The sequence below is a fragment of the Phascolarctos cinereus genome, unplaced genomic scaffold, assembly GCF_003287225.1.
Source record: "Phascolarctos cinereus isolate Bilbo 61053 unplaced genomic scaffold, phaCin_HiC Scaffold_433;HRSCAF=1049, whole genome shotgun sequence".
NCBI lineage: Eukaryota > Metazoa > Chordata > Mammalia > Diprotodontia > Phascolarctidae > Phascolarctos > Phascolarctos cinereus.
In genome coordinates this window covers 1-27657 of record NW_027555773.1, presented here as the reverse complement: position 1 = coordinate 27657, position 27657 = coordinate 1, and the positions used below count along the sequence as shown (strand labels likewise).

The 27657-nt window shown below is 37.2% G+C and overlaps 1 long non-coding RNA gene across 7 annotated transcripts; it reads left to right on the top strand.

Annotated features, from left to right (window-relative positions):
* Positions 1-12528: 12528 nt before the first annotated feature.
* LOC110204460 (uncharacterized) lies at positions 12529-26371 on the top strand. 7 transcript variants are annotated; one of them, XR_013485575.1, is made up of 8 exons: positions 12529-12640; positions 17981-18013; positions 20535-20567; positions 21644-21667; positions 22801-22824; positions 23959-23982; positions 25129-25152; positions 26298-26371. It is a non-coding gene; the product is annotated as an uncharacterized LOC110204460 (long non-coding RNA). The 7 variants fall into 7 exon arrangements; XR_013485576.1 differs by lacking the exon at positions 22801-22824 and having other exon boundaries at positions 26298-26370; XR_013485577.1 differs by lacking the exon at positions 25129-25152 and having other exon boundaries at positions 26298-26363.
* The last annotated feature ends 1286 nt before the right edge of the window (positions 26372-27657 follow it).

Genomic DNA, 27657 nt, shown 5'->3' with positions numbered 1-27657 from the left:
ACCCTTTAGTGTTGATACTAATAACTCATGAAGGGAGTGCCATTTAGAGTAATTTTATGAACTGATTATATGTATGTGAGGCTCATATATTTATCATATCATGTATCAAATCTCATATGTCATAATATTCCCCAAAGAATACTTTCCTGAGAAACTCCTTAGGGAGAAGGGTAAAGTGAGTATCATGGAACTCAAAATTGGAAAGGCCTTAGAAGTCAAATCACCTGGTGGCTATGGGAAGTGTACTAGCCCTGGAGTCATAGGACCCGAGTTCAAATTCCACCTCTGTCATCTACTACCTACAATAACTCGGGTAAATCACTTCACCTCCATAGGCCTGAATTTCCTTATCTGTAAAATGAGGAACATTGGATTGGATGACCTTTGCTTCACTTCAAGATCTACATATATGCAATAATAATCCTAATATAATCTATATGATGTAACCAGAATCCTCTCTATTCATTTCTGTTCAATTAAATGAGCATTAATTAAGCACCTTCTATGTGCAGAATATTCTGCTAGGGCCTAGAGATTCATAGTCAATAAGGAAAGAGCTCCTGCCTTCAAGGAGGCTACATTCTATCAGAGAATACTATATATATATATATATATATATAATATATATATATATATATATATATATATATATATATATATGTATATATATATATATATATATATATATATATATATATGCATATATATATATATATATATATATATATATATATATATATATGCAAGTAAGAGAAAGGGAACATTAAGCAATAGGAGAGATCAGAAAAGGTCTTATGTAGGAGGGGGCATTTAAGCAGTATTTTGAGGAAAGCTAGAAATTCTGAGAAGAGTTAAAGGAGAATGTTGCTCTGTAACATTCCTGACAAGTAGTCATCTAAGCTCTATTTGAAGACTTATAATGATAAGGACAGCATTGCTGACCATACAAATATATATGTAATGTGACCAGAAAAGAGAACAGCTAAATTATCCCCTCTCTGATTTTGTCACCGTATGCCTTTTAATGCTATCCAAAGCTACATCAGCTGTTTTGGCTATCATGCCGCTCACTGTTTACTTACACTAGGATTGTAGTCCAGTAAAACCCGCTCCCAGATCTTTCCCACATAAACTCTTATATATCTATGCTTTCACTATCCTCTACTTGTGAAATTGATTTTTTTCAGACTAAGTATATACTAAGTATAAAGTATAAGATTTTATTTTATCCCTATTGAATTTCAACTTATTAAATCCAATCCATCATTTGAGCCTATAAAAATCTTTTTAAAGATACAAACTGTCATCCATGGTGTCATTCTCTCTCAGATTAAAGTGATCTGTAAATCTGACAAGCATGCCATTTATACTTTGATTCACCACTAATACAAATTTTGAATAGCACACGACCAAGGACAGTTCTCCAAAGGCAGCTCTGCCCTGAGGTTGAAATCAAGTCATTAAATGACTGCTCTTTATCTCCAATCATTTGAGAAGTTTTGAAACCATCTAATTTTACATTAATTGATCCTACATCTCTCCATGGCATTTACAAAGATTACATGAGACTCTTTGTCCAAGTGGGAAATACAAAGAATAGTGGACTTCAAAACAGGAAGCCTGGGTTTGAATCTCACCTCACTCAAGAAAAGTTCTTGAAAACCACATCAACGATTCTTTTGTTTATATGCTCTGATGAGGCCTTCCTAGGAAAAGTACAGATCATAAGCTCCTAAACCAAGAGAGAGAAAGAGTTAGAGGCAGAGAGACAGACAGAGAGAAAGCAAAACAGGCAGAAAGAGAGAGAGAGACAGAGATAGAGAGAAAGACAGAGACAGAACCAGCATGTCCAGATAGTTGAAGTACTCCACTGACTTCAGATAATGCCTCTGGGACCAGACTGATATTTCTGGGAGCTCTTTATCTATTACTTCCTTCCCACCAAATACCAGTTCCACAATGAACACACATATACCAATTAGCTAATTTATCCAAATACCCATTTATCCAAATCATAGCACAACAGAACTCAAAGAATGTATGACATGAGAACATATAACAGATGATACAGAGTAAAAGAATTCTCCCATTGCAAGCAAGTTAATTCAGTTCAACCAAGAGAGATAGTCCTAGATTTCACCCAAGAGGAAGTTCTCCATTGTCTGTAATATAGTGACCTTCACTTCCACCTCCTCTTATGTTAGCTTCTTCCCAGAGCCTTTTCCTTCAGCAACCTGAAATCAGGTAAGCATTATCCATCTTTCTCTCTTGAAGCTGGAAGCCAGAAACTCCTGAAGCCCAAAGAGACTCAGTGAGTCCAAGAAAACTAAGGAGCTATCCTTTCTCCGACTCTCATCAACTCTGCCTCACCCTTCATGCAGGTGCAGGACAGTGATCTCTGTCACTTAGGATAAAGACCCATATCAGTGGGCTTTGGGAATGGGCTTATATTCCATTTACTTAAGCTCTGCTCTGCTATTGCTTTGGGGAGGTGTTTGGGGGTTTATTAGAGCTTCTTTTTCTACTTTTACCTCAGCCCAAGTTGTCATTGCTTCTATGAGCTAACAGGCATGATGGCACTATGACTCTTTGGGCATGGACCCACAATAATAAATTCCTTAACTTAAAAATAAAAAAGAAAAGAAAATTGCCTTGAACTTTTAATAAGTTTACTAGCCTCTGCCATAAAGTCTTTTTCTCCCATACATAAATATACTTCTATAGGCATTTGCTAGGAGTACTTCATCCCTGGACAAGAGTCTACGCTTCCTATATTTTAGACCCACAAATAAAATTTTATTCTTAGACATCATTTTTTAGAACAATTGTTCATTTCCCAAATCTATTTTTTATCTTCTGAAACCTTTATCTGAAATCAGCAGTAGTGATAAAAAGTCATATATTCCTTAAAAGTCCATTTTTTTTTTTGCTTAGAAATTCACAATTCTGAACAAGGTTCCAAATTCAAGGATCATTTGTCCTTACATCAACTATGAGACAGGGGTAAGGGTTGTCAGAATTGCCAAGTCTGAAAAGACTCTCCATCATGTTCTGGATACATGCCCAAGGAAGATAACACTAATGTCAGATCAACAAACAGACATTTCATTTCACACAGGAGGAAGTCACAAATCATTATTATTCTTTTAATCTTCCTCTGACAGTTATTGGATGACCCCTCTCCTTGAGTACCTGATAATAAGAAGCATCATCTTTATTTGGTCCACAAAGAGTTATTTAATTCTCAGAGTCTAGCTTTATGCTTTATAGGAAAATCCTTACCCTAATTATATAGCTCCAAGAATTCAGTGGTCCTTCTTCCCTTCATGCTCTATTTTCATAATCTTCTACCCCCAACCTCCTGCCACAGGTTAGAATTTCCTTCTATTTCTTCATATTCTTTTTATCTTTTTTTATCTTTTTTATTTATTTTCTTTTTATTCTTTTATCTTTTTCATTTTCTCTTTGAAATCCTTTTAGCCTTTCAGACAAGGTTTCTCTCCCTATGATTGCTTGTAGAGTTTGGCTACATTCCCCCTACCCTTTCATCTTCTCTAGAAGGGAGACCCTTGGATGAAGTGTATTTGGGGGACATAAGCTTATTGAGGGAAGCTAAATCCCCTCTTTCTATCTCTTCACTAATCTTAAGTTTTAATTCATCACTAATCATTTTTATTCTGTCCTTTATTCTAGTTGTTCTTTTCCGGTAGTGGCCAGTAATAATAATGGCTAGCATTCATATAGTATCACCTTTGGCTCTATATAATGATCCACAATCATTTACAATCATTACTTCCTTTGCTCATTTGAAGAGGTAAATTTTTCTAATGCCTTTTTTGGAGCTTATCAAAGTTTCAGTCAATATTCTTCTTGTTTTTAAGTTCAGAAATGTGTAAGTCACATCTATACCAGGAGTCATGTGTCACTTGTCACAGCAGAAACACAAAGTATGTTTGGTAAAGGTCACTGCAAATTTCTCCCTCAATTCCATACTTTTTAGAATCTGCTTGTCAAGCCTCTGTCATTGCAAGGCCTGTATCTTTAAGCTCACATATCACTTATACTTCAGTAAAGTCACATGTTCCTAGTAATATTCTCCTTGCCTTCTCTTTACTGCTTCCTCACCAAAAGTAGAAGTGATGTCTTATTTCCTTATTTCATTTTAATTCTGTGAGAGTTGAAGGTCAGTACGTTTTCCCCCTTTTCCAATAAAAGAGTCACTTTTGAATCAGGGGGTCCTGTTCCACTAATTAATGGAAAACAATTGTTTCAATTGAACAATTTGTTCAATTGGGGTCCACCTTCCAGGCTGGAACTGAGAGGGGAAAACACAGGGTATATCATTTCCTTCTCCATTACGAAGAGCTAGAAAGGCATGAGGCATCACCTGTTAAATTTACATTGCAAAGCTCCTAAAATTTTGCATTCAGATCCAGGGTTTAATTTTATCTTTGAGGTTAGAGTTGCTTTCTATACCGTAAGAGAGATTTTCTTACCTATAATTGCGACCATTTTTTCTCATCTATCTTGATTCTGAAAGCAATTCACTTCAATTTCTTCTATTGAGGCCAACTTCTGCTGAGAGTACCATCACTTTTCCAGTCACCTACATTCACCACTTCAGTGTAAGCCTCTATTCTTCTCTTTCATTTATTCTATTTATCTAATCAGTTGCTAAATCTTGTGATTTATTTCTCTATAACCAATCAATCAACAAGCATTTACTTGGCACCTACTATATGCCAGGTACTCTACTAGGCACTGGAGATACAAGTACAAAGAAGAAAATGAATCCTAGCAGTGAATTTGCACAGTTCCCCTTCTCTCCACTCACAGAGCTACCACCCCAGTTCAGGTCCTCATGACTTTTTGCTTGGATGACAGAAGTTGTCTCCTAATTGGCCTTCCTGTCACAAGGCTGTCCTCGTTCTAGTCCAGCCTCTACCTGGCTGCCAAAGTCATTTTTCTAAAGCACAGATCTGATCATGTTCACTCTTCTATTCAAAAAACTCCAACGTTCCCCTACTACCTCCAGGATACAATACAAAATCCTTTATTTGTCATTTAATGCTCTTTCATAGCTTGTTCCCTTCCTGTCTTTCTCGTCTTTTAACACATTACTGTCCTCTGCACATTCTTTGATCCAGACACATTGGCCTATTTGCTGTTCCTCACACACAACACTCCATACTAAGGGTCAACATCTGGATCATCTTCCACTTCATTTGAGTATCCTTTCTGACTCTCTGGATCGCAGAGCTTTCTATTTTTTTTGTTTGTTTCTTTCCACCTGTCCCTCTCTCTCCCAAAATCTTCGTGATCTCTACCTTTGAAGAATGGGGTAACCAAAGGTCAACTTCAGAGTATTTCAATTATCTCAATTGCTTCTTTGTATTTTCATTTCAAAACTGAATGGAAAGGGTTGTCCAGAAGGAGATAGCATCAAGTTGCTTATATCAGACACTGTTATTTTCCAAACTCCTGTCCTCTTTAAACTTTGCCCTTAAAAAAGCCTCAGCATCTATTGTCACACCCTAAATGTCATTTTGAGGCTTATTTTCTGAGTTCTGCTGGGGGTCTCTTGAAACTGCACATAAAGAAAGAATTTAGCTTGTAAGAGATCTGGGCAATAGGAATTAGTTTCTAAAGTGGAGATGGAGAGTCCTGAGCCCAGCAAAGGTATTACCTCAAGTGTTACAGAATTCACTTTGTAGGAAATCAGAAGTACCCACTAAAGATGACTTCAGATTTTGATGTTAGAAACCAACCGACTGATTAAGCATTTATCAAGGACTTACACGTACCATGTACTAAGTTCCAAGGACAATAAGAAAGACCAAAACAGTCCTTGTCCTCAAAGGTTGTCCCTTCCTGACTCTGAACACAGCTTCCTCTTTGTCTCATTGGCTTTTTGTTTTGTCTTGTGATATAACTTGTGTTATTTTAATCTTTAATTGTGGATCGATTCCATTTCTTAATCCTTGTTATTAGAAAAATTTTTGGATAGAGTCTAAGTCATTTGACATTTAGAAAATTTGTATAAGCGAGGGGATGTTATATGATTAGTTAAATGTGACATTATAAAATATCAAAAATCAAGAATTTTAGAGCTGGGGGGACCTCACTTTAAAAAAAAAATCAGCTGTAATTGCAAAAGGATTTTGATCTGAAAGGTAACTTAGAAGTTACTTTGTCCAAGTCTCTTATTTTCAGATGAAAAAACAGGGCTCAGAAATTAAGTGTTGTGCCCAAAGTCATAGGTTAAATTACTTATGTACTAGCACCTTGTCTTGATCTTTTTGCCCAAGTGTCTCTGGAACTTCATTCATTCATCTATAAAAGGCTCGGTAGGGGTTTGTGTTGGTCTACCTGTTACCTAGGTTCAATATACTCTACCTTGACTTAGTCCCCATCCCACAAAACAGATCTTCCTCTCAGATCTGGCTATTGCTAACAAATCACTTATCATAATCTGAAGCAGAATAGGTTAATTGGATTAACAAAAGCATGGCAATAGTGGGAAACATCAAGCAAGAGGTAATACACACCCATCACTTTTATAGCATCCCCAAAAACATGTCCCTCCTCAACATATAGAGGTCTGACCTATGCATATAGGCAGTAGAGGTATTTTATGCAGGTATCTTTCACAAAATGACTAGAATAAAATGATCCTTTGGAATTCATTGTCCATCATAGTAAGCTACTCTACTTCTTCAGATCTCTAACTGCCACAGAGTTTCTATGAGTCCACATTGGAAGAACCTAAGAGGAGGCAGCTAGGTGGTGCAGTGGATAGAGCTGAGGCCCTGGGGTCAAGAGGACCTAAGTTCAAATCTGGCCTACTAGCTGTGTGACCCTGGGCAAGTCACTTAACCCCAATTGCCTCACCAAAAAAAAAAAAAGGAACCTAAGAAAGGATGTTAGTGGGATATGACTTAGGTTCTCCAAGGTCTGGGTCAGTCTCCAGTTTCAGTCATATATACATTTCCTGCTACTGGTTCAAGGGAATTCATCTTATCAATCAATGAATGCCTAATTCTTGTCTCAACAGATGACCAAATACACTTGACTTTCTATTAGCCCTCTTGTATCATATACAGCTCTTTTTCTCCAGTACTCTAAGGTACTGTTATGAAAGTGCACTGCCTCAACCTCTCAAACCATGCTCTTCTTAAAGAAGAGATTGTTTAAACTTTTATTTCTCAGCATACTTGCCCTAAGAGACTGAACTTGAATCCACGTGACCCAGGTGGCTTCTCCTTTTACTTTAGTAGCCCATAGGTGAGGAGATGATTTTAAACCAGGTGAGACTAATTTTCCTCGTGACAACTATTTACACCTATCTTCTGACAGATGACCCCTCCTCAAAGAACCTGGTTATAGCATTTGCAGCAGCTTGTCATATCCAACCTGTTCTTTTTTCTGATAAAATACCCAGCTTCCCGAATAGGTCATTATCATGCAGTACCCTCTACCCACATGATTCAGTCTGTCTGCCCTAGACACACTGAGCTTTTGACCATCTGAAGAAGGCTTTCCCTAGGCAGTATTAATTCAGGAGGTGCTAATACCTGCCAGCATTACAGTGGTTGTACACTTCTGCTACTATTTGGTCTCAGTCTGCACACAATGTACAAAATACGAAGCAACAGTGATCAGTAATGTTACAATAGTATATGAGATGTTATGCAGACCAAATTGGCACTTTATTCACCATAGTACAGTGAAAAAATAGTTGTTATTTTCAAGAAGGCTTTCAGTGAGGAACAAGAAAAAAACTTTGAACTATTAAATACAGACTAGAAGAGAAGGGAGAAAAGTGTAATATTTGTCTTTCAAGAAGTTAAAATTAATCACAAGGAAAGCCCACAGAAATAAAATAGCTTCTTTAGGAATTCATGGGCTATTTTTCTTACCTATTACTCCTAAGTCCACAGGACCCAGATTCGACATGTTGTCCCAGCCCCCATCCCATGAGAAACTCTATCTTCTTAAATCAGTTATTGTTAACAAATCATTTAGACTTCTTATTGTAACTGAAAGTAAAACAGTTGAATTGGATTAGGAAAAGCATGACAATCTTGAGAAGCATCACAAGCGCAAGCTCATAGAGCACAAACCCATCACTCTTATTTTGACCCTCAAACCACCTCCTTGACCTTACCTTTCAGGATGGTATATAATCTCTCCCCACAACCCTACCACACCATGAATAGAAGAGTCACTCACAGAAGTGGCCTTATATGAGGCTCATCTCATGCTCTACTGATCAGTCTGGTTAGTAGAACAAGAACAAAGCTCCATCATGTTGCAGGTATACAAGAAGAATTAGGATCTACTCTACCCTGGCAAGATAGAATGTGGCAATGTGGCTTGAAAAGTGCCCCAGCCAAAACAACCACTGCCTTTTTCTTTCTTTTCACCTGTTCTTCCTAGTGTTCTTTTTAAAAAAAATAATCTGCTGTTACCTGCACATCCACCCAGACCTCATAGACTCCAGGCTCTAAGAATCTCAAGAGGAATGGGCATAAAAAACTAAAGTGTTCCTCTTGGCAGGGTCCTAGAACATGTCTCTTCATCATTCAATAAATATTTATTGAACATCTAGTAGCTATGGATACTAAATGAGTCTTTATAGGTAGAAAGTGCTAGAAATCTCTAGCCCAAATCACAGTTTATTGTCTGGGAAAAGCCAATTTTATTTATTTAAAGTAAAGTAAATCAATCTTATCAAAAGTGGTTCTTCTCTTGGGAACACTTCTCCACAAAATATTTGTAATAATACTTAATTTAATAAAGAAAAAATGTAAAGTCCTGAATTTGGATCCAAAATATCAACTTCAGCAATGCATGATGGGAGTGGTGTGCCTAGTTGATCAATGTGTAAAAATGCTCTGGGGCTTTTGGTAAACTACAAACTGAATATGAGTCAAATGTTATATTGGACAAAAAAGCCAGTGTTTTCTCCAAATATGGCTTATCAAGGGCAATGCCTAACAGGATCCCAAACCTTAACTATTTGGGGAAAATTGGATAAATTTTTTATGCCTTTAAGTCAGGAATAATGATATTGAACACAACAAGGCTAAGGGCAAGACCCTGGGGCATTTCAGTAGAATTCTCCCAGTAGTTTGACATTAGCCCATTAATCAACACTCTTAGAACTATTCACATAGTTCCTGAATTGACTTCATATACTATTGTTTAACATGCATTTCTTTGCATTGGTAAGGTAAACTAACTAGTTTTATGAACTCAACACAATGCACACATTCTATCACTAAAGAGTTTATAATTTTCTGATAATTAATTTGGCCAGTGAGGGAATTCCTCTTTGGCGTTTCCTCCTTCTTAATCTGATTAATTGGCAAGGGATTTTCCCTAGAAGTTTTGTCAACTGCCTTACCAGAGTCGCCATAATAAAAATTTAGGTAGATTCCATTAGCCAGGGATCATTACCTTGTGTGATGTTTGGTCTAGAAGTCAGACTAATCCTAAAGTGAAGGTATCTTCAGAAATAAGGAAGCTGCAGCACAAGACAGCTTTGCAGGAACTCTTAAGGATGAAGCACAAGAGACAATATCAGCCTTGATGCAAGACCACTGACTTTACAGTGAATGCTACATGAGCGGTATACTTTCACCAAATAAAATGGGTTGTGTGCTTGTGTGCTGTAGCCCATTGTTGAAGTACTTACTTTACTTTTATACTTTCTTGGGTTTTTTTAATAAATGTAATTGATTCCTTTTTCTTTCTTTCTTTCTTTCTTTCTTTCTTTCTTTCTTTCTTTCTTTCTTTCTTTCTTTCTTTCTTTCTTTCTTAATATGAAGCAATTGGGGTTAAGTGACTTGCCCTGAGTCACACAGCTAGTGAGTATTATGTGTCTAATGCCAGATTTGAACTCAGGTCCTCCTGACTCCAGGGCTGGTGCTCTATCCACTGTGCCATCTAGCTGCCCCCCTTTTTTTTCTTTATGTGCTTTCCCAAATTCAACTAACTCCCTGAATCAAACCCTCCTTTGTAAAAAAGAAATAGAAGGGAAAAAAATATCTAATACAGAGACTGCCTCTGACAATGCATGCAATTTTCTGCTCTAATACTCACCTCTTTCTCTGCCAAGATGAAGGATGGGTATTTTCATTATCTGCTCTCTGGGATCACTGTTGGTTTTTCCAGGATTTAGCTTACTTTTAGTGAATTTTCTTTTTCATCACATTGTAGTCATTATGTATTTTGGTTTCGGGGGGTATTCTTTTTAGCTGTATTTATTTCATTTACATTGGTACATGCAGATACTCCCACATTTCTCTGAATTTCTCATGTCTCTTAATTCATAATGAACACAAATATTTTATTATATTTGTATTCCTAAGCTTGGTTAGTCATTCCCCCATTCGATGGACACTCAGTTTCTTTCCAGTCTTTGTTTCTGTTTGAGTTTATTGAGGTATTTGCCAATTCATAAGGTCTTGGGGTCAAAGGACATCTATATATATTATATATATATATGTATTTATGTATGTATATGTATATGTATACATATTACACACACACACACACACACACACACACACATACACACATATACACAGCTTTCTATTCTTCTTTAATAACTCTAAATTGTTGTCCATACTAGTAGGACTAATCGACAGCTATACTAATACTGTATTAGTATTCCTGTCTTCCCATATTTTCTCCAAAATTGACTTTTTCTATTTTTGGACATTTTTGATAAATTGTATTGCATGAGGTAAAAGCTTCGAGTTGCTCCAAGTTGTGCATATTTCTCTTATTATTAGTGATTTGGAACTTGTTTTCATAATTTTTTTAGTTCAAAATCCTTCTTTTGAAACCTATGTTCTTAAAGCACTTATCTGTTGGGAATGGACTCATTTATTTGTGTCAATTTTTATCCATCTATCTTAGGTGCCAGTGTTTAGCGGTGATATTTGACATAAAGATTTTCCCATTGGGCAATTTATTTCCCAGATTCTGTCTGCATTAATTTTATTAGTACAAAAATATTTGAGTGTTTGATATGTATCACATAACAATAACTTTTAAACACCACGTGTGACATGTTATTGGTTTATTACAAGTTTACATATATAAATATATGTGTATACAATATGTACAAATATATATACACACATCCATACATGTATACGATCTTTTGCAACCCCTAATAATTGCTTTGAGAAGTCAGTAAGGAGCTTATTCATTACTTTTGAGAATAGAAACCCAAAATATGCAAGGTTTTTTTTGAGTGAAGATAACTGAGTAATGATCTGAAACAGGCTGTGCATGTTAATACCTCTGCCTCGATTCGAAACTCAGGAGGAAGTGGTGAGAGGGGGACCTGCACTGAACAGAGTTTTTAGGCATATTTCATCCTTAGAGAATAACTACATTTCTGTTAGGAATGGAAGTGAAAACAAAAATATATTGATAATTTAGGGCAGAGATGTCAAACTGCAAACCTTCCAAGCATTGCCTGAGCCAGATTTGAATGTAACTGGGAAATGTTTGACAAAACATTTTGATAATTTAGGTAGTATTAATTTATGGTTTTCCAAGTCAACATATGGCCTGCAAAGATCCATTTCTATCTGAGTCTGACACCATTGATTTAGGTAAGTGTTTATAATAGAACAGTAATTTGAAGGACATAGTATTGCGAGGGTGAGTGAAGGCAAATTGGACTTGGGTATGCACGGGCTGAGTGGAATAGGAATGGGGATAGGAATGCAGAAAGAGATAGCCAAGGGGAAAGATCTTTACCTAAAATAAAGCAGCATAATAGGGATCTGGTAAGTAGGATATTGAAAAACAGCACGAACAGACATACTAACTGTAAGAAGAATGGATTAGGAATCTACAAAGTTTAGTTAGTGGATGTGCTTTTAGAAATATCATTTAGAATGTTGGTGAAGAAGAAACATGGTATGATGGCCTGGTCGCACATAAACTGTGTCTTAGGGGATCAAAAAGTTCTGATAATGCTAGATATGCAGCTACTAGTAGAAGAGGATATGAGAATATCTTGCTTGCACGATTTGTGTGTATGGTGATATAATTTCTGTTATTTTATCCTTCCATTGTACATTGAACTTACTGACTTATTCTTGGCATTGCAAGAAGGGTAGTGAAGGGGCATAAGCTAAATAATATTTAGATAGCTTGTGTAACACAGGATATCATAATATGAAAAGAAGCCCATGTTTCTCTCTGGAATTGAAGTCACAAGATGGAAAATTATTCATAATTGCAATCATAACATACCATACAATAGAGAGTTTCCTGCCAAGGAAACTTTGATTTCAAAGACCTTACGCAAGTCGCATGTAGTCGTGACTTTTTTTTTTTTTGCAAGAAGCTCCTGCCAGCCTTCAAACTCAACACAACCCAGGTCAGCTCAGGGATGGAAGGGACTTGATTGGCATAAAATAATTCCTCAGACAAAGGACTGAGTGTATAGCTTCAATGGGAACACTGTGCATCTAGGTCTTTATAAGGAAGGTTGCCCTGGGCTCGTCCAACACAGGTGATATCCACATCATGGGTACTACCAAGATTTTCCTGCTCCTTCTCTCAGTGGCCCTGTTGGCCCTGAGCTCAGCTCAAGGAACACCCAAGGGTAAGTGGGGGAATACTGGGAAACTGTGATAGTATTAGGAGATTTGGGGTTCACCATTCAAGTCAAATGACAGGACTTGGGGCAAGCCATTCTCAATGATTCAGTTACTTTAGTTTTCCTAGAGTTAGATAACTGGGGGAGGTAGTATTACTACTTCTACAAATAAAAACTAGCATTTATATGGTACTTTAAGATTTGCAAAGTCCTTTACATATATTATCACATGTGATCTTCACAACAACCTTGGGAGGTAGGTGCGATTATTGTCCTCACTTCACAAATAAGAAGACTGAGGCTAAGGTAACTGAGAGGGCTTAACTGACTTGCCTAGGCAGTATAGTGGGTAAGAGTCCTAGACTTGGAGGTAGGAAAACCTGAGTTCAAATCCTGCATCACATACATATGAGTAGTGTGACCCTGAGCAAGTCGCTCAGTCTCTGTTTCCCTATTCATTACACTGGAGTCATTGTGTCTTTTGGTTTGGAGGTTCTTGTTGATTTGGTAAGATGGAGATAATAATAGCACCTGCTTTCTAAGGTTATTGCAAGGATCAAATGAGATAGCATATTGTAGCACTTTGCAAACTTTAAAGCACTATGTAAATGCTGGCAATTATTAGTTATTATTTTTGTTGGAAATAACTAGTTAAGTGTCTAAGGCAGTTTAAACTCAAGTTTTCCTGACTCCAAATCTAGTGCTCTATCCATTGCTTTCCATCCTCTGCATACTTCAATTACCTTTCTCTAGCACTGGACATGAGCCTAAACTCAACATCTTCTTTAAGTAACTGCTGTTCTACTATGAACACTTTTGCTTCTGTGTACCAAAATATTGAAATGAAAAACAGACAATTCCATCACTCCTTCAGATACCTAATTACTGAGACAACAAACCTTTGAATATTTATTTGCCCAGATGATTGAATTGTTCACTTTTCTCTCTAATTTGGACACGGGATAGACACTCTATTCAAATGTCTTCACTGTAGCAGTCTTTTTAGACATATTTCATATCATTCCTTTTCACATTCTTCATTCAGTGAAATTGGAAGACTAACTATTGCCTGCTCATGACATTTCTTCTCCTGCTTTTCTCCTCATGCCTGACATATGCTCAGTTGTTGGCTATCTTTATAAAATTTCTAGCTTCCCTCAAGGAGAGCTCAGTAGCTACATAAGGTCTACCCAGATCTCTCAATTGTTAGTTCTCTCTCTCTCTCTCTCTCTCTCTCTCTCTCTCTCTCTCTCTCTCTCTCTCTCCTCTCTAAGTGTATATGGTCTTTATTTGCTTCATATTGGGTTTCCTCCAATGGAATATAAGTTCTTTGAGGGACAATTTCATTTTGTCACAGAAAGTTGGACATGACTGAGATGACTCAACAGCCACAAAAATCCCCAGTGAGAGGGACCATGGCATACCGAATAAAGGGCCAGCCTCAGAGCCAGGAAAATCTCAGCTCAGATTTTGCTTATGATACATGCTGACTATGCAACTCTTGGCAAATCACTTAACTTTTCAGGGTTCCAAGCAACTCTTGAAGGCTATGTGTTGCAGACCCCATGCCAAGCTGCAGTGGTAGAAGGAATTCCTTTGTTGGGAGTTTTATATAATAATGAAATCACAGATTTGGTTTAAATAATAATCTAATAAATAGGACATAAATAAAGGTTTGTTTGATTGGATTAAATGACAGAATCACTTAACCAAGGACCTCAGTGGCCATAAAGTTCAACCTAGACCTGAAAAAATGGTCTTACCTAAGAAGCAGACATCCCAATTTTTCTTGAGGCTCTCCTATGAAGGAAAGGCCACTACATCTGGAGTCCACTAATTCTACTTTTGGATAGTTTTAGGCTTCAGGCAGCTTTTCCTTATAACAAATCTCATTTGGCCTCTTTGCAACTTTTAACCATGGCTCCTATATCTGTTCTCTACATTCATATAGAACACATTTAATCCCTTTTCCATATGACAATCCTTTAAGTGCTTGAAGGCAGATATCATGTCTACACTAAGCCTTATTCTTCTCCAGTTCCTGGCTTCCTTTAAATCCCACCTAAAATCTCACATTCTACCAGAAGCCTTACCTGATCCCCTTTAATTCTACTGCCTTCCCTGTATTTATTATTTCCCATTTATCATGTATATAGTTTGCCCATAATTGTTTGCATGTTATCTCCACCACTATGAGCTCCTTGAGAGGATGGATTGTCTCTTACCTTTATCTCCTTAGCCATTAGCAAAATGTCAGGTGCATAGTAAGCACTTGATAAATGTTATTGACTTGTCTTATATGGGGTTGAATACAGACCTCTATTTGATTTCCTTAAAGTGTTTTAGGAATCTGTTTGAGAAATTTGAGGTTCCTCTAAGTGTTTCAGGGACCACTGGAATTATTTTCATTTTGACCTCCATCAGGACTGGTATATGTGTTGTAGGGATCCATCTGAGAAATTTTTAGAATTCCCATTTGGGTTGGTCTATTTATTCTGGGAAGCCATTCGAGGGAATTTCACCCAGGAAAGTTCTATTTTTACCCTTAGAGTAAGGGGATTCTTTTCAGTCAACCTCAACCCTTGAGGGAGAGCCACTTCTGCATTGGCAATTCATCTGGGACCAGTACTAGCATGAAGATTTTGGTTCTGAAGCACAGCATGAAGATATAGAAATCTGAGTCATTTGACTTTATACATAGTTTCTTCAGTCCCTAAACCAAGATGCCATCTCAGAGCTAACATCAAAACAGCTCAAACCATTTGATGTAGAAGAGTGAAAGAATACAAAAAGAATACCGATAAAATGTCATCATTTCTCTGGGTTTGCACTGACAAAACCAACTATGATTGATTTCTATTAGTTTCCTTTTTTATTGCAGTACTTAGTAGAAGTAAACTATGTCCTGTGATCCTCAGGGTAATGAGCAAGGCTTGTGCTGGAGTTTCTCTTCCTATTGAATGCTTCCCTTCAATAAACCAACATGGTTTTATGTTTGACTAAACACTAAGAAAAAAGGCCATGATATTTGAGAGAAATCCACCTCATAGTTTTATAGAAAATCAGTTTGTAATTTAGTGACACTGATTCAACTGTGGCTTCTAATCATCTGTTTTTCAACATGCTACTTCTATGTGGTATGATCAGGCTACCACAAATGATTAATTTTCCATTATTTGTTTTCATTGTATCTCATAATTCCCTTATTTATGTTGGGACAGGTTTGGAATGGATAAGATGAATTCTCATTTTTATAATGGTGTATGTATCCTCTGGCCAAATAGATCCAAGTTTCGTTCATGACGGCAATGGAGATTATTAGATGGGTGGCCTCCACAAATAATCAATTTTCCATCCCTCTCTTCTCCATTTCCTTCAGGATATCTCACACCTCCCTTCTAAAGTATTGTTTGATAGCACAAATTCTCAGTTTTATGATGAGATAGGTATCTTCTGTCAAAGTGGGTCCATTTTTGTGTTTCTGATAAAATTTCATTGAATCCTCTTGACTTGAACATAACTTGCCCCACCTAGATTGATATATGTGAACTTTGGAACTTTGTTATAAATTTTACTTGTTCCTTTTCTTTACCCACAGCAGCCCGAGCCAGAAACCTGCTGCTCAATAATATAAGTCCTAATTCATCTCCTCTATGGATTTATTTTGACTCTCCCTGTAGTCCTTGGAATTTATCTTTACTTCTCTTGGTCTTCATAATGATTCATGTTTTAATTGAACATCTTTCCAACATTTCTTTTTCAATTCTTCCTACTTCCCAGAGTTACCTTTATTAGTAATCTAAACTGACACACCAAAATACTAATTAGTAAATCTAAAATTCAAAACATGATTACCTACTTGACATTATATCCGCATTAGATATTGTGAAATTACGCTGCCTGCAGCAATACCCAATTTTTCAACTATTTCTCCTCCATTTTCTTCATTGGATAACATATAATCCTCTGTTCTGGATAGATTTCCTGTAGATACCATTCAATTTCATATACCAGTCCCTTTCCAGTATTCTGTGGTAGGTTTCAAATAGGTGGAGTTAATTCTTTATTTAATGATGATATGGGTATGCTCAGGCTATGTAGATCCAAATTTGTGCTCTGCAGATAATGCTATTGGACCACATTCACTTTAACATGACTTGCCCTGATCCACTAGGGCCAAATGTGGTGTTTACAAAACTCTTGCCTTAAATTTCATTCTTCCTTCTTTTTTTTTTAAACCACAGCAACACCAAGTCCAGAGCTTGTTGCACAAGAACATAATTCCGACTTTATACAAAAACTGTGGTTTGTTGTTCCTTATCTTCCCTTACAATCTACTTTCCTTTTGGTGATTGCAGATTAGCATCCCAGTGTGGGGAATCAGACAAATCATGAAGTCAATCAGTCCAATTTAGTGTCCCCTTTTCTGACCCTAGACTGGGAAAAACAGTTTGAATTAGTTTCCATTTTGTGTCTTTCCTGTTCTTCTTAGTAGGTGAAAGTTCTGTCAGGGAAATAGAAGAGGTTATACTTCAAATACCTTCAAAGGATTTATTTAGGTAGGGCAATGGCCTGAGAAAGTGTTCCACTCCAATGAAAAGTCACACATTCTTAGTGAATTGAATTGATGCCTTTGTTATTGTTTTCCTTTATGTTACACTATTAGGGAGGTCTTGTAAGGACAAATTACCATCCCTTTTTCTGACCCAGGCCTCAGAAAAATAGCTTGGATTAGTTTCCATTATTTGCCTTTTGGGTTCTTATTAGTAGATAAAAAACCTGTGATGGAAACAAAAGAGGCTGAACTCGCATTTCTATTAACTTTGAAGGTTTCATTTAGATATACCAAAGGTTTACTGCATAGGGCATATCAAAGAAATAGGTCACAAATCATTAACAAAATTGTGTTTTCCTAGTTCAGTCATAATGCTTGCATTATGTCCTCCAGGTACCTCTTTTTCAATTGATTCTACCTCCATGGTTATCTCCATTATGCACATAGAATTCAAGAGATGATAGATTATTTTATATTATTATCACAATAGATATTGTAAGATCTGACTGATCACACTACTGTCTAATTTTCCATCAATTTTGTCTCTATTTGATTCACTTTTCAAAGCTCCAGTATTTAATATGTTATGAAAGTTTCAAAATGGAAGTTAGGAATTCTTTGTTTTATAAGTGGATGTGTAATGTCTGGTCAGGTGGATGCTTGTATTCCTGATAGAGTTCCAATGGGACTCTTAATCACAGATTGCCCTTATCCACAACTGAAAACTCTTGAGATGCAGAGGACTCTTGCCCTAAAAATCATTCTTTCCTTTTCTTTTTTTCTACCCACAGAAGCCCCAAGACAGCAACCTGCTGAACCTGAACGTAAGTAGCATATCTATCTAAACAGTCTTTCTTTCCTTTTCACTTTAGTCCCTTGTTATTGTTATCTTTCATTCTAAACCATTTGACATTTATGCTATTCAAGATCAGTACCCAGACAAAAAAAAAAGAGTAATGATGAACTAAGAATGTGCTCAAATTAAAATTAATTATTCTCTCTTGACATAACATATGATCTCATTTTTCCAGCAGGGGATTTCCTGGATAAAAATTTCAAGGTCACTTTGATGTCTTCAATGAAATGCTCTCTGTCTCTGTTTGTCCTCTGTCTACATATCTCTCTCTGTTTCCCTGTCTGTCTCTGTCTATCCTTTGAAAGAAATGTAGTACCAAGAACCAGAAAGGTTAAATGCCCGCCTATTCAAAAGATTTAGCTCTGAAAGGCTAAATAAACAAATGCTGCATCCTTGCCATATTTCTCATATTTATGCAAAGCCTCTTCACTTCTTCTAAGAATGGACTCATCTGAGGCTTAACCACAAATTAATCACAGCCCTAACTGCAGAGAGTGAGGGCAAGAAGAAATAGAAAGATTGACAAGATATTTCAATCAGTGTCTGTCCCTGGATAAAGGGAGTACATTTGGGTTGATTTCTATTAATTACTTTGTTGCTTTCCTTAATATTAGATAAGTAGTAAATGTAAGTCCAAATTACTGTCACTTTTTCAGACTCTGGACTGGGAAAAATAATTTGGATTAGTTCCCTTATTTGCCTTTTGTGGTCTTCTCCTTAGTAGGTGAAAGATCTGTCAGGGAAGTAAAAAGGGCTCATGCGCATACTTCAACTAACTTTGAAAAATTAATTTAGATAGCCCAATGGCCTGAGGAGGTGCTCGATGCCAAAAATTTGGGCACAGACTTTTAGCAAAAACACAATAATTTTTATTGAATAATGTTTTTCTACTTGAGTCACACTGCTTCAATTATGTTCTCCAGATATATCTTTTTCAGTTCATTCTACTGCCATGGTTATCTTCACTATTTACCTAGAATTTAAAAGTTGATAAACTATCTTATATCATGTTGACACTAGATGTTGTAGGATCCAACTGAACACAACATTTAATGTTCCATTCTTTTTCTCTCTATTTCCTTCATTTCTCAAACTTCCTGTATTTAATGTTATGGCAGCTTTGAAAACAATCGGATGAATTCTGAATTATATGACTGGATATGTAACCTCTGGACGAGGGTGCTTCTATTCCTGATAGAATGCCATTTGTACCCTTGAATATAGATTGCCCTTAAACACAACTGAAAGCTCTTGAAATTCATAGAACTCTTGCCCTAAATATCACTCTTTCCTTTTCTTTATTCTACCCACAGAAGCCTCAAGCCAACAATCTGAGAAACCTGAATGTAACATGTCTATTCTTAAAGTCTTTTTTCCTGTTTTCTTGAGGCCCCTGGACTTTGTCTCTTATTATACACCACTTAGTCCTCTACAGTCTTAAAGATAAGTACCCAGAAACAGAGGGTAATCCAGTTAAAATGCCTTAGCACATAGTCTTTTTTCACCAGGGAATGCAGATCACAACTCACAAGACCACTTTGTCATCTTCAATTAAACACTCTCTGTCTTGGCCCTAATGGTTTGTCTCTATTTCTCTGTCTCTTTCTCTCTTTTTCTGTCTCTCCTTCTCTCTCTCTCTTTCTCTGTTTTTCACAGTCCCTCTGTGTCTGGTCTTTCTCTGAATCTGTATCTTTATCTCTCTGTCACTGTAGCTCTGTTTTTCTGTCTCTCTTTCTCTCTCTCTCTCTCTCTCTCTCTCTCTCTCTCTCTCTCTCTGTCTCTCTCTGTCTCTCTCTGTCTCTCTCTCTCTCTCTCTCTCTCTCTCTCTCTCACACACACACACACACACACACACACACACACACACACACACACCCCTTTTCTCTCTATCTCTGTCCCTCCCTTCTACTTTGACCTTCGAAATAGTGAAATTTCAGAGAGCAGAAGAGGAAAAGAAGGAAATGTAATATTAGTAACTCAAAAGGACAAATGCCTATTCAAAATATTTCTACCTAAAGCACAAAATTAAGAAATGCTACATCTTGGCCATAATTTCTCCCTTTATGCAAAGCCTCTTCACTTCTTCTAAGGAAGGATCCATCTTAGACCTAGCCTCAAGACTACTCACACCACTAACTTCAGGGAAAGAAAACAAGAAGAAATAGGTGGATTAGCAAGATGTTTCTATTCTTTCAGAGATGTGCTGAGATCAGGTGGAACATAACAATATCTAATTTTTCTGCACGTTTTATATTTAGTTCCCTCATTTCTCTTATCTCCTCTACTTACAGCTATGAAAGCATTGAAATGCATAGGATGATTTTGTCACTGACTATGAACTTCTGGCCAAGTGGATAATGGCACTCTTGATAGAATTCCACTGGGGCCCTCGATCGCATATTGCCCTTATCCAGAACTGAAACCTCTTGAGATTCATAGGACTCATGCCCTAAACATTACTCATCTCTTTTTATTTTTTCTACCCACAGCAGCCCCAAGGCAACAAACTAGGAAAAGTAAAGGTAAGTAAAATGTCTATCTGTAAAGAGTCCTTCTTTCCCTTTTCCTTGAGGACCCTACAACTTATTTCTCATTTTAAACAGTTTGGCATTTCCACTCTTAAAGTTCAATACCAGGAAAGAGATGGTAATAATGAAATAACAGGGTGGTCAGGTTAAAAGGCCTTGTTCTCTCTTGCCATTGCATAGGTCTTATTTTCCCAACTGAGAATTTCCCAGATCAAAAATCCAAAGCCATTTTATCATCTTTTGCCATAGCACATGTTTGCTTATTTCTATTAGCTAATATCCTACGTCAAAGATTTCAAGATCACTTTGTAATATTTGGTGCAATGTTCTTTTAATGTCTCTGCACTGTTTGTATTTCTCTCTCTCTTTCTCTCAGTTTTTTCAGTCCCTCTGTGTCTGGTCTTCTCTGAATCTATATCTTTATCTCTCTGTCTTCGTCTCACTTTTTCTTGGTTTCTCTCCCTCCCTCCCTCCCTCTCTCTCTCTCTCTCTCTCTCTCTCTCCTTGTACTTTGACCTCTGCAAGAGTGAAATTTGAGAAAGCAAAAGAGGAAAAGAAGGAAATGTAATATTAGGAATTCAAAAGGACAAAGGCTTATTGAAAATATTTGTACCTAAAACACAAAATTAAGAAATTTACATCCTGGCCATCATTTCCCCCTTTACCCAAAGGCTCTTCAATTCTTCTAAGGAAGGATCCATCTCAGACCTAGCCTCAACCTACTCACACCAATATCTTCAAGGACAGAAGACAGAAGAAATAGTCAGTTTGGCAGATGTTTCTATTCTTTAGAGATGGCTGAGATCAGGCTGAACATAATATCTAATTTTTCCACCCATTTTATATTTAGGTCCTTCATTTCTCTTATATCTTCTACTTACACTTATGAAAGCTTTGAAATGTATAGGATGATTTTGTGAGTGAATATGAACCTCTGGCCAAGTGGATACTTGCATTCTTGAAGTAATTCCCTGGGTCCTTCATCACATATTACTTTATCACTCTGAAACCTCTTGAGATTCACAAGGACTCTTGCCCTAAACATTCATCTTTTTATTTTTCTACCCCAGGAGAACCAGGCGAACCACCTGAAGGTAAGTAATATGTCATCTCTCTAAACACTCCTTTCTTTCCCCTTCCTTGAGGACCCTAGACCTTGTCTCTCATTTGAAACCATTTGGCACATCCATCTTAAACTTCAGTACCAAGAAGAGAGGGTAATAATGAACTAAGAGGGTGGTCAGCTTAAAAGTTTGTTTTCTCTTGCCATTGCATAGCTCTCATTTTCCACCAGAGAATTTCCATATCAAAAATCCAAAATGATTTTGTCATCTTTCCCAAAGCATAGTTTGCTTTTTTCCATTGCTAATATCCTAGATCAAATTTCAAGATCACTTTGTAATATTAATGCAATGTTCTCTTCATGTCTCTGCAGCGTGGTATTTCTCTCTCTCTCTTCTCTGTTTCACAGTCCCTCTGTGTCTGGTCTTTCTCTGAATCGATATCTTTATCTCTCTGTCTCTCTCTCACTTTTCTCTGCCTTTCTCTCACCCTCTGTCTCTTCTTTCACACACACACACACACACACACACACCACACACACACACACCCATACACACACACATTTTCTCTGTATCTCTCTCTCTCCCTTGTACTTTCACCTTTGAAACAGTGAAATTTCAGAAAGCAAAAGAGGAAAAGAAGGGAATGTAATATTAGGAATTCAAACGGACTAATGCGTATTGAAAATATTTGTACCTAAACACAAAATTAAGAAATGACATCCTGGCATAATTTCCCCCTTTACACAAAGGCTCTTCGCTTCTTCTAAGGAAGGAGCCATCTCAGACCTAGCCACAAGCCTACTCACACCAATATCTTCAAGGAGAAAAGAGAAGAAGAAATAGGTAGTTTGGAAAGATGTTTCTATTGTTTACAGATGTGCTGAGATCAGGCTGAACATAATAATATCTAATTTTTCCACCCATTTTATATTTAGGTCCTTCATTTCTCTCATATCTTCTACTTACACTTATGAAAGCTTTGAAATGTATGTGATGATTTTGTGAGTGAATATGAACCTCTGGCCAAGTGGATACTTGCATTCTTCAAGTAATTCCGCTGGGTCCTTTGATCACATATTACTTTATCCACCTCTGAAACCTCTTGAGATTCAAAAGGACTCTTGCCCTAAACATCACTCATCTTTTTATTTTTTCTACCCCAGGAGAACCAGGTCCACCACCTGAAGGTAAGTAATATGTCGATCTCTAAACACTCCTTTCTTTCCCCGTTCCTTGAGGACCCTAGACCTTGTCTCTCATTTGAAACCATTTGGCACATCCACGCTTAAAGTTCAGTACCAAGAAAGAGAGGGTAATAATGAACTAAGAGGGTGGTCAGCTTAAAAGGCTTTGTTTTCTCTTGCCATTGCATAGCTCTCATATTTCCACCAGAGAATTTCCCATATCAAAAATCCAAAATGATTTTGTCATCTTTTCCCAAAGCATAGTTTGCTTTTTTCCATTGCCTAATATCCTAGATCAAACATTTCAAGATCACTTTGTAATATTTAATGCAATGTTCTCTTCATGTCTCTGCAGCGTGGGTATTTCTCTCTCTCTTTCTCTGTGTTTTCACAGTCCCTCTGTGTCTGGTCTTTCTCTGAATCGATATCTTTTCTCTCTGTCTCTCTCTCGCTTTTTCTCTGCCTTTCTCTCTCCCTCTGTCTCTCTCTCTTTCACACACACACACACACACACACACACCACCACACACACATATTTTTCTGTATCTCTCTCTCTCCCTTGTACTTTCACCTTTGAAAGTGAAATTTCAGAAAGCAAAAGAGGAAAAGAAGGAAATGTAATATTAGGAATTCAAACGGACAAATGCGTATTGAAAATATTTGTACTAAAACACAAAATTAAGAAATGATTACATCCTGGCATAATTTCCCCCTTTACACAAAGGCTCTTCACTTCTTCTAAGGAAGGAGCCATCTCAGACCTAGCCACAAGCCTACTCACACCAATATCTTGAAGGAGAGAAGACAAGAAGAAATAGGTAGTTTGGAAAGATATTTCTATTGTTTACAGATGTGCTGAGATCAGGCTGAACATAATGATATCTAATTTTTCCACCCAGTTTATATTTAGGTCCTTCATTTCTCTCATATCTTCTACTTACACTTATGAAAGCTTTGAAATGTATGGATGATTTTGTGAGTGAATATGAACCTCTGGCCAAGTGGATACTTGCATTCTTCAAGTAATTCCGCTGGGTCCTTCGATCACATATTACTTTATCCACCTCTGAAACCTCTTGAGATTCAAAAGGACTCTTGCCCTAAACATCACTCATCTTTTTATTTTTTCTACCCCAGGAGAACCAGGTCCACCACCTGAAGGTAAGTAATATGTCGATCTCTAAACACTCCTTTCTTTCCCCATTCCTTGAGGACCCTAGACCTTGTCTCTCATTTGAAACCATTTGGCACATCCACGCTTAAAGTTCAGTACCAAGAAAGAGAGGGTAATAATGAACTAAGAGGGTGGTCAGCTTAAAAGGCTTTGTTTTCTCTTGCCATTGCATAGCTCTCATATTTCCACCAGAGAATTTCCCAGATCAAAAATCCAAAATGATTTTGTCATCTTTTCCCAAAGCATAGTTTGCTTTTTTCCCTTGTCTAATATCCTAGATCAAACATTTCAACATCACTTTGTAATATTTAATAAAATGTTCTCTTCATGTCTCTGGAGCGTGGGTATTTCTCTCTCTCTTTCTCTGTGTTTTCACAGTCCCTCTGTGTCTGGTCTTTCTCTGAATCGATATCATTTTCTCTCTGTCCCTCTCTCGCTTTTTCTCTGCCTTTGTCTCTCCCTCTGTCTCTCTCTCTTTCACACACACCACACACACACACAAACACACCCCTACACACACATATTTTCTTTGTATCTCTCTCTCTCTTCCTTGTACTTTCACCTTTGAAAAAGTGAAATTTCAGAAACCAAAAGAGGAAAAGAAGAAAATGTAATATTAGCAATTCAAACGGACAAATGCGTATTGAAAATATTTGTACCTAAAACACAAAATTAAGAAATATTACATCCTGGACATAATTTCCCCCTTTACACAAAGGCTCTTCACTTCTTCTAAGGAAGGAGCCATCTCAGACCTAGCCACAAGCCTACTCACGCCAATATCTTCAAGGAGAGAAGAGAAGAAGAAATAGGTAGTTTGGAAAGATATTTCTATTGTTTACAGATGTGCTGAGAACAGGATGGAACATAATAACATCTAATTTTTCCACCCATTTTATATTTGGGTCCTTCATTACTCTTATATCTTCTACTTACACTTATGAAAGCTTTGAAATGTATGTGATGATTTTGTGAGTGAATATGAACCTCTGGCCAAGTGGATACTTGTATTCTTCAAGTAATTCTGCTGGGTCCTTCAATCACATATTACTTTATCCACCTCTGAAACCTCTTGAGATTCAGAAGGACTCTTGTCCTAAACATTACACATGTTTTTATTTTTTCTACCCCAGGAGAACCAGGCGAACCACCTGAAGGTAAGTAATACATCTATCTCTAAACACTCCTTTCTTTCCCCATTCCTTGAGGACCCTAGACCTTGCCTCTCATTTGAAACCATTTGGCACATCCACTCTTAAAGTTCAGTACCAAGACAGAGAGGGTAATAATGAACTAAGAGCATGGTCAGCTTAAAAGGTTTTGTTTTCTCTTGCCATTGCATAGCTCTCATATTTCCACCAGAGAATTTCCCATATCAAAAATCCAAAATGATTTTGTCATCCTTTCCCAAAGCATAGTTTGCTTTTTTCCATTGCCTAATATCCTAGATCAAACATTTCAAGATCACTTTGTAATACTTAATGCAATGTGCTCTTCCTGTCTCTGCAGCGTGGGTATTTCTCTCTCTCTTTCCCTCTGCTTTCACAGTCCCTCTGTGTCTGGTCTTTCTCTGAATCGATATCTTTATCTCTCTGTCTCTCTCACTTTTCTCTGCCTTTCTCTCACCCTCTGTCTCTTTCTTTCACACACACACACACACACACACACACACACACACACACCCATACACACACACATTTTCTCTGTATCTCTCTCTCTCCCTTGTACTTTCACCTTTGAATGAGTGAAATTTCAGAAAGCAAAAGAGGAAAAGAAGGGAATGTAATATTAGGAATTCAAACGCACAAATGCGTATTGAAAATATTTGTACGTGAAACACAAAATTAAGAAATGATGCAGCCTGGCCATAATTTCCCCCTTTACACAAAGGCTCTTCACTTCTTCTAAGGAAGAAGCCATCTCAGACCTAGCCACAAGCCTACTCACACCAATATCTTGAAGGAGAGAAGAGAAGAAGAAATAGGTAGTTTGGACAGATGATTCTATTGTTTACAGCTGTGCTGAGATCAGGCTGAACATAATAATATCTAATTTTTCACCCATTTTATATTTAGGTCTTTCATTTCTCTTACATCTTCTACTTACATTTATGAAAGCTTTGAAATGTATAGGATGATTTTGTGAGTGAATATGAACCTCTGGCCAAGTGGATACTTGCATTCTTCAAGTAATACCACTGGGTCCTTCGATCACATATTACTTTATCGACCTCTGAAACCTCTTGAGATTCAGAAGGACTCTTGCCCTAACATTACTCATCTTTTTATTTTTTCTACCCCAGGAGAACCAGGTCCACCACCTGAAGGTAAGTAATATGTCGATCTCTAAACACTCCTTTCTTTCCCCGTTCCTTGAGGACCCTAGACCTTGTCTCTCATTTGAAACCATTTGGCACATCCACGCTTAAAGTTCAGTACCAAGAAAGAGAGGGTAATAATGAACTAAGAGGGTGGTCAGCTTAAAAGGCTTTGTTTTCTCTTGCCATTGCATAGCTCTCATATTTCCACCAGAGAATTTCCCAGATCAAAAATCCAAAATGATTTTGTCATCTTTTCCCAAAGCATAGTTTGCTTTTTTCCATTGCCTAATATCCTAGATCAAACATTTCAAGATCACATTGTAATATGTAATGCAATGTTCTCTTCATGTCTCTGCAGTGTGGGTATTTCTCTCTCTCTTTCTCTGTGTTTTCACAGTCCCTCTGTGTCTGGTCTTTCTCTGAATCGATATCTTTATCTCTCTGTCTCTGTCTCGTTTTTTCTCTGCCTTTCTCTCCCTCTGTCTCTCTCTTTTCACACACACACACACACACACACACACACACACCATACACACACACACATTTTCTCTGTATCTCTCTCTCTCCCGTACTTTCACTTTGAAAAGTGAAATTTCAGAAAGCAAAAGAGAAAAGAAGGAAATGTAATATTAGCAATTCAAAGGACAAATGCTTATTCAAAATATTTGTGCCTAAAACACAAAATTAAGAAATTTTACATCTTGGGAATCATTTGCCCCTTTACCCAAAGGCTCTTCACTTCTTCTAAGGGAGGAGCCATCTCAGACCTAGCCACAAGCCTACTCACACCAATATCTTCAAGGAGAGAAGAAGAAGAAGAAATAGGTATTTGGAAAGATTTCTATTCTTTAGATGTGCTGAGATCAGCTGAACATAACAATATCTAATTTTTCCACCCATTTTATATTTGGGTCCCTTCATTTCTCTTCTATCTTCTACTTACACTTATGAAAGCTTAAATGTATGGATGATTTTGTGATGAATATGAACTCTGGCCAAGTGGATACTTGCATTCTTCAAGTAATTCCACTGGTCCTTCATCAATATTACTTTATCCACATCTGAAACCTCTTGAGATTCATAGGACTCTTGCCTAAACATTACTCATTTTTTATTTTTTCTACCCAGGAGAACCCAGGCGAACCACCTGAAGGTAAGTAATATGTCATCTCTAAACACTCCTTTCTTTCCCCTTTTCTTGAGGACCCTAGACCTTGTCCTCATTTTAAACCATTTGGCACTCCACTCTTAAAGTTCAGTACCAAGAAGAGAGGGTAATAATGAACTAACAGGGTGGTCAGCTTAAAAGGCTTGTTTTCTCTTGCCATTGCATAGCTCTCAT